Source organism: Leptonychotes weddellii, chromosome 2 (assembly GCF_054177405.1).
Source record: "Leptonychotes weddellii isolate Sample4059 chromosome 2, ASM5417740v2, whole genome shotgun sequence".
In the NCBI taxonomy this organism is placed as follows: Eukaryota; Metazoa; Chordata; class Mammalia; order Carnivora; family Phocidae; genus Leptonychotes; species Leptonychotes weddellii.
In genome coordinates, this window is record NC_138370.1 from 113,467,421 (window position 1) to 113,474,918 (window position 7,498).

The window sequence follows — 7,498 nt, forward strand, 5'->3', positions numbered from 1 at the left end:
TCTCTCTCTGTCAAATAAATAAATAAAATCTTTAAAAAAAAAAAAGATACTGGAAAACAAAAAATCAATAAGAGATGTGATAAATTATAACTGTAACCTTTGACAGGCAGAAGGGATCATGTGGTCCAGCTCTAGCACTGGACAAATGAGGAATCCCCAGTGACCAGGGGATGATACCCAGTGCTACTACGCTTCCACCTGAACAGATACCCATTTGCCCCATTTTTAACAGCTCACTTTTTGAAATGCATGTGCCTATTTTGAATTGAAAGAAATTCTCAATACAGTAGGAATAGTGTTTAATGATGATTGTTTCCTGTGTTTAACTTACTTACCCGGCAGACAAACATGAACTTGGTAAACTTAGAGACAGATCAAACTTGTGGGGAAAAAACAGGTTGGCCACAACATTCTGTCTTTCAGGTATACTTTTGAAGAATTAAGTGTCTTCACCTCTGGGAAAGGAAAGCACTGATTATTTGACAGGCAATATGTGCACACCCTGTAAAGCTACATAATGACAAAGGTTTTTCTTGGTCCCCCACCTCCCAAAATACTCATTTTGTCCATGTAGTCAATATTCAAAGGAAAAATTGGTTGTAAAATATTTTTTACATGTTTTCACTGTTTTTTGTTGTTTAATACAGTTTAGCCAAGAAGCCTATATATACCTAGGCTAAATTATCTAAGCTTATTGAAAACTGTCCTATCACACACAGCATTGATTTATTAATGTGAAAACTAACTTGGAAGAAAAATATCATGGTAAATCAATATTGCCATCAATCAAATAATTATTATAATATTTAGTTAATGTCTTCTATATGTATTGCTGGATAAGAAGCATTATTCCTGACTGCAAAGAGCCTACAGGCTTTATGACTATTCCTTTGTGTTTCTTTAAACTATTCATAGTTTAATTTTGCATTTTTTAAAATCCACCTTATCGTAAATATAAGAAACTCAGTAATATCATACAGGTTAATATTAATGTTAAAAAAAGATTGGATGGTTGAGCATTTCCTAAGAAAGCCTTTAGGGTGAGCTTTGGTTTGTCCCTGAAGGTGCATGCAATAAAGTCTTTAGGAAGTGACATCTTTCATTAAAATTTCTCTCTCTTTTTTTCAAGATTTTATTTATTTATTTGACAGAGAGAGACAGCGAGAGAGGGAACACAAGCAGGAGGAGTGGGAGAGGGAGAAGCAGGCTTCCCGCTGAGCAGGGAGCCCGATGTGGGGTTTGATGTGGGGCTTGATCCTAGGACCCTGGGATCATGACCTGAGCCGAAGGCAGACACTTAATGACTGAGCCACCCAGGCGCCCCTGAGAATTTCTCTTCTTACAAGGTCCCAAAACTTGTACCCTTGGAAGTGGCATCCAACCTACCACTAGGACTGCACTGACAAAACAAGTCCTTGGGGGTATACAGCAAAGAGCATGTCTATTGCTGTGTAGCTGCATAGTGTGCACAGATTTTAACTGCCAAAAATCAGGCAACTGTTTTACCCTTGTAGATGCAAAAAAGACCAAATTCTCCAGAAGTTCACTTGTGTCAAATCAAAATCGTCAAAATGAAAAACCCCCTTTTTTTGACGTTAAAGATTAAATCTGGGTCAAATTAAATTTAAGGAATTTTATTATATCCTAGAAAAGCTAAAGTGACCCTATGGAATTACAAAGGGGCATGCATAAAACAGTATTAGACAGTTTTATAACTTGGCCATAAATTCAGGAAACAGGTGAATATACATAATAAATGGTTTCTTGTTTTACCGTTATGATACATGGTATGTTCCATGATATTACCTGATATGGTAAGTGTGTTATGGTATGTTCCATGATATTACCTGATATGGTAAGTGTGTTTGTTATCCCTTGTGGCGATGCATAGTTCGTGTTGCAGTGAGTGTGGTTTAGTAACACATTTTCCCTAATCCTAGCAGAAGCACGTTCAATGTGTTGTCTCGGTTGACTTCTCTCATTTTTACTAAATAAACCATGGAGCGCCTGGGTGGCTCAGTCAGTTAAGTGTTTGCCTTCAGCTCAGGTGGTGATCCCAGAGTCCTCGAATGGAGCCCCACATTGGGCTCCCTGCTCAGCAGGGAGTCTGCTTCTCCCTCTCCCTCTGCACCTCACCCCAATTAGTGCTAGCTCGCTCTTTCTCTCTCAAGTAAATAAAATCTTTAAAAATAAATAAACCTATATCTTTAACATACTCCAGAAGAAGCAAGTAATCAGAGGGGTTCTGTCTGTAAAGTTGGTATATAATATAACATAAAATAACAATATGAATCTGTAAAAAAATAAAATAGTATCCTGTTTCCAAACTTTACGGCTACCCTTTATATAAAGGGGAACTGATAACTGATATTTAACTTTCCATTGGTCTCTAGCATTTGTCTTCATCCTACATGTAGGTAAAAGTCCAGTGAAATCAGCCATTATACTCACTTTTAAATTGTTGACTAACAAATTGTTCTTACCTTACAGATATTTTAGATACTATAGTATCATCTTATAGATACTAAGGCTATTTCTGTTTCCCTCTTTCCGTTGGCTTTTGAAAGCCTGGAACAAAATGTATGTCCCATCTGTACAGAATCTTACTGCATACATTTTGAGAAGTAACCTCATTTCAAGATTTGTTTTAACTTTCCTATGACATTTTCCCATTGTACTCATTTTCTTACCTCCTTAAAGAAAACAAACTTGCTTTTCTCTTCACAAAGGTAATAAATATTCACTACATAAGATATGTAAAATACATATAGGAAAAAAGAAGAAAATAAAAATGATCAGTCCATTCACCACCTTTTTTTAGTTCTTAATATTTTGTCCTTTTCCCATGCATGTATATGCATTTCTATAAGTGGCTCATTTTCTACATTTTACACAATGCTTTCTGAATTTAACAATATATTTAACATCTTCAATAGAATTAAATACTATTCTACAACATCATTTTAAGTTGTAGGTAAATTACATTTACCTACAAAATGGATATACTGTAATTTAACAAATTTCTTATTGTGTATTCATTTCCCATTCTTTGCCATTATAAACAATAGTGCAACATTGCTACACATAGTGATTATAACTAAATATTTGCCCTCACCTTTGATAATTTCCTTAAGATAAATTCCTAAGAGAATAATTGCTAGGTCAGGCAGAATGCAGAGTCTTAAGGCTTTATAGTGTATTGCCAATATTCCCTAACAAAAGATGGTACCAGCTAAATACACACACAATGTCTAAGTGGCCCTTGTCCAACCCCCTTACCAATAATGGGGTTGTCTTGGTTTGGTTTTCACTTTATCATTTTTACTGTATTAATTTTATATTTTATGTCTTGACTAGAATATGTGGGATATAAACAATTAAAAATAAAACCAAAAAAATTCTAGTAAAATAAAAATCCATGTGGCACACATCTGAAAATCAGCTTAGGTAAGATGTTTCTAAACATTCATATCAAAAATTCCCTAAAGGCATAAAAATGTATGATTAGGGTTGTTGGTCCTTGCTGAAATTATCTGATGTCATGTGACTCCTCAATCTTCCCACACACCTGCCAAAAATAAAAGGTTCCAGGAAGGAAGTTCTGTACAAACTCAGACTGTTGTTAATCATATTCTTATTCACACACATGCACATACCAATAACAATCAGCTGATGGTTCACCAAGTTCCATAGCAAAATAAAAAGCAGACAAAGTGGGGCACGTGGGTGGCTCAGTCAGTTAAGCAGTGGACTCTTGATTTCGGCTCAGGTCATGATCTCAGGGTCGTGAGATCCAGACTGAGCTCTCTGTCAGTCTCGTGCTGAACATGGAGCCTGCTTAAGATTCTCTCTGTCTCCCTCTCCATCTGCCCCTCCACCCCAAAAAATAAATAAATCCTAAAAAAAAAAAAAAGCAAAGTGTCAGAATTTATTTCATCCATCAATAGAATGATAGAGAAGGCATTTTATTGTGCACTTCTCAAAAAGAAAACATAGTGTCATGACTTGTAATAATCCACTGTGGTCCAATCACCTTTGCCATCAATCACCTTATTATGTGTACCAGTGTGTCCCAGGCTTTATAGAAGAAAATGACCTTACTGACCAATCATCAGATAAGCATGTACTTCGAGTTCTTTTGTAGCCTTCAGGAGTGGATTTGTACTATTCCATCCAAGTTCTTGCCTGGTTTCCTTTTTGATTAACTGGATAAAATTTCAATGTAGATATAAAGCTATCAGCCTAGAACCAGTTAGAACAATCTGCCCAATACCTGGAATGAAACATGCACCCTGGGCCTTATTAACATTATGTTCTGATGGATTGTACTGATGTACCCATACTGAGGGTAAATGGTTTGGGAGGTGTAGTGAATTAAATAGTTTCCCCCCAAATCCACGTCTACCTGGCACTTCAGAATGTGAATTATTTGGAATAGGGTATTTACAGATGTAATTAGTTTCATTAAAATGAGACCATGGGTCATAAAATGAGGATTAGGAACGTCCTAAATCCAATAACTGATGTCCTTATAAGAAGGCCATGTGAACACAGAGAGACACACAGGAAAAACACCATGTGAAAATAGAGATTGGAGTGACGGGTATCTACCAGCCAAGAAATGCCAAGTAACCACCAGAAGCCAGAAGAGAGTCATGGAGAGTAGATTCTCCTTCAGAGCCTCCTGAAGGCATCCAACTGCCAACACCTTGATTTTGGACTTCACCCTCCAGAATTGTGAGATAATACCTTTCTGTTGTTTTAAGTCACCCAGTTTGTCATACAAAGGTAAGTACATTACTACAAAAAGCATTTATAATAGGCTTTTATTGCAGTCTAGCTGTGATCTCTGACCCGGTTGATTGCCAGGACTGACTTACTGATCTGGCATCTTAGCCCAGAGTTCCCTTTCTCTGAGAGCTCCGTGTGTGTTCTTCTCAAAGTGTCAACTCAATCAAAAAGAATGACATTTCCAAACTGACAAAGTCTATTCTTAGTCAAGATATATGGGGAGTTACACTCCCTGGCTAGATCTTTCCAACAAGCATTGACATCCTTTTGCAAGTAAATGTAGGTTAGCTGAATCCGTTTTACAAAGTATCTCTCTCCCCCTGATATTTTATTATAGTATCAGTAAACCCAGAGTTCTCTATTAGTTTCATTAAGAAAACATATAAATTATGTAAGATTGCATGTATACAAGGCGGGCCGTAGGAGGAAGATGGTGGTGCAGTCGCGCGTTACCCAAGAGGAAATTGAGGAGCCGGAGAAACCGATCGATCGGGAGAAAACGTGCCCGCTGCTACTGCGTGTTTTTACCACCAATAAGGGCCGCCACCACCGAATGGACGAGTTTTCCCTCAGAAACGTACCGTCCAGCGAGCTGCAGATCTACACTTGGAAGGATGCAACTTTGAAAGAATTGACTAGTTTAGTAAAAGAAGTCTACCCAGAAGCTAGAAAGAAGGGCACACACTTCAATTTTGCTATTGTTTTTACAGATCCTAAAAGGCCTGGCTATGGAGTAAAGGAGATTGGCAGCACCATGTCTGGGAGGAAGGGGACTGATGACTCCATGACCCTGCAGTCACAGAAGTTCCAAATAGGAGACCATCTGGACATAGCAGTCACACCTCCAAATCAGGCACCACCTCCTTCAGGCACATGAGACCATATTCAATTTTATTTACTATTTCTTGAATTATTTTTCATTCAGTTATGTAAAATAAATTCTTTTTCTTCCCCTCATCATTGCCATTAAACCTTTAAAGTCTAAACAAATTGTTTTTTGTTTTGTTTTGTTTTTTAAAGATTTTATTTATTTATTTGAGAGAGCGAGAATGAGAGAGAGTACATGAGAGGGGGGAGGGTCAGAGGGAGAAGCAGGCTCCTCGCTGAGCAGGGAGCCTGATGCGGGACTCGATCCCGGGACTCCAGGATCATGACCTGAGCCGAAGGCAGTCGCTTAACCAACTGAGCCACCCAGGCGCCCAAGTCTAAACAAATTGTAATGCGTCTGTCTAGGAATTAGATTTGACTGTGTTATGGTATGGATATTAATAGAAAGTCCGTATGTTTCTGATCCTTCTGTAAAATACGAAGAAAAGTGCTCTTAGCATCCTTTGTAAAATTGTATTGTTAAATATATGTGTGCAATCAAAAAAAAAAAAGATTGCATGTATACAAGACATGACCTTGAAATTCTAGTCACTTTAAAGACAAATCATATTTTCCTTGATCTTACAGCAGAACAGGTACCCTTTATGAATGAGTATAACGTAGAAGCTGGAAAATACTTAAATTTATTTTATTTATCCCACAAAGTAAGACTTTGGATGTTAAAATGAAACTTCATGTCTGTGGAGAGGACCCAAGAAAATCAATCATATCTGTAGGAAACTCCATCAAGTACAAACCTTGTCCATTCCCTTATAGTACTTTTTTATGATTTTTCATAGTATTTTTAAAGGAAATCTTGACAATTTTTATTTTTTAAAAAATCAACATTATATTGTTTTGGGTTTTTTAAGATTTTATTTATTCATTTGACACAGAGAGAGAGAGAGCACACAAGCAAGGGGAGCAGCAGAGGGAGAGGGAGAAGCAGGCTCTCCAATGAGCAGGGAGCCCAATGCGGGGCTCAATCCCAGGACCTTGCTGGACTGGAGCCGAAGGCAGACACTTAACCACCTGAGCCACCCAGGCACACTAAGTCAACATTACATTGTAAAACAAAATGGAAACTGTTTTGGTCCCTACAGAGGTGGAAAACCAGTTACCTAAATAAATTATTTGTTGTTTATTATTATTTTATTTATTTATTTATTGCTATTTATGGTTTAATAACAATAAATATTATAATATAATATTTATATAATATAATGTGATATGATATAATAATATAAATTTATTATTTATTGTTTAGGGAAGAGATTCTGACCCCAGGTCAGCCTCTGAAGCATTCAGTGGACTTGGCTATGCTAAATCTAAGCTACATTGAGAAGGATCTCTTAGTATACAGGACAGAAATCAAATTTAACCAGAGAAACATTTTACTCAGGAGATCAACTAAGCGACTCAATGATTTATATCACTGAAAAAAAAAAAAAGTTGCTGTTAATTAGAAGCTCCCTAAGCTTTCTATACCTCATTTATTCTTTGAAGAGATTGCCAATGATAATGATATATTAAGTTATTTTAATATCCACTTCGTGGAGATAATAGTATTTGTAATATTGAGAAAAGTCCTTTGATAAAATATTCAGTAAAACACCAAAACAGAATTTTTTTAAAGAACACATTGCCTGCAAACAAAAGAACTCTTAACAGAATGAACTCTGCAGCCTCTTTGCAAACTGGGTCTAGAAACACAAAAAGTCCTGATATATGGGTCTAGTATGAGAAAAGAGGAGCAGGGATTAGTGGTACCAATCTACAGCAAAAGAATGCCTATGGAGTTTCCGTGTTGCCCTTTCTGCTTCCTCTCCCCCTTCGCCCT

At 36.9% G+C, this 7,498-nt stretch overlaps 1 pseudogene; it reads left to right on the plus strand.

The window, feature by feature from the left end:
* Positions 1–1,784: 1,784 nt before the first annotated feature.
* LOC102732516 (histone deacetylase complex subunit SAP18 pseudogene) lies at positions 1,785–5,779 on the plus strand (annotated as a pseudogene).
* Positions 5,780–7,498: the final 1,719 nt, after the last annotated feature.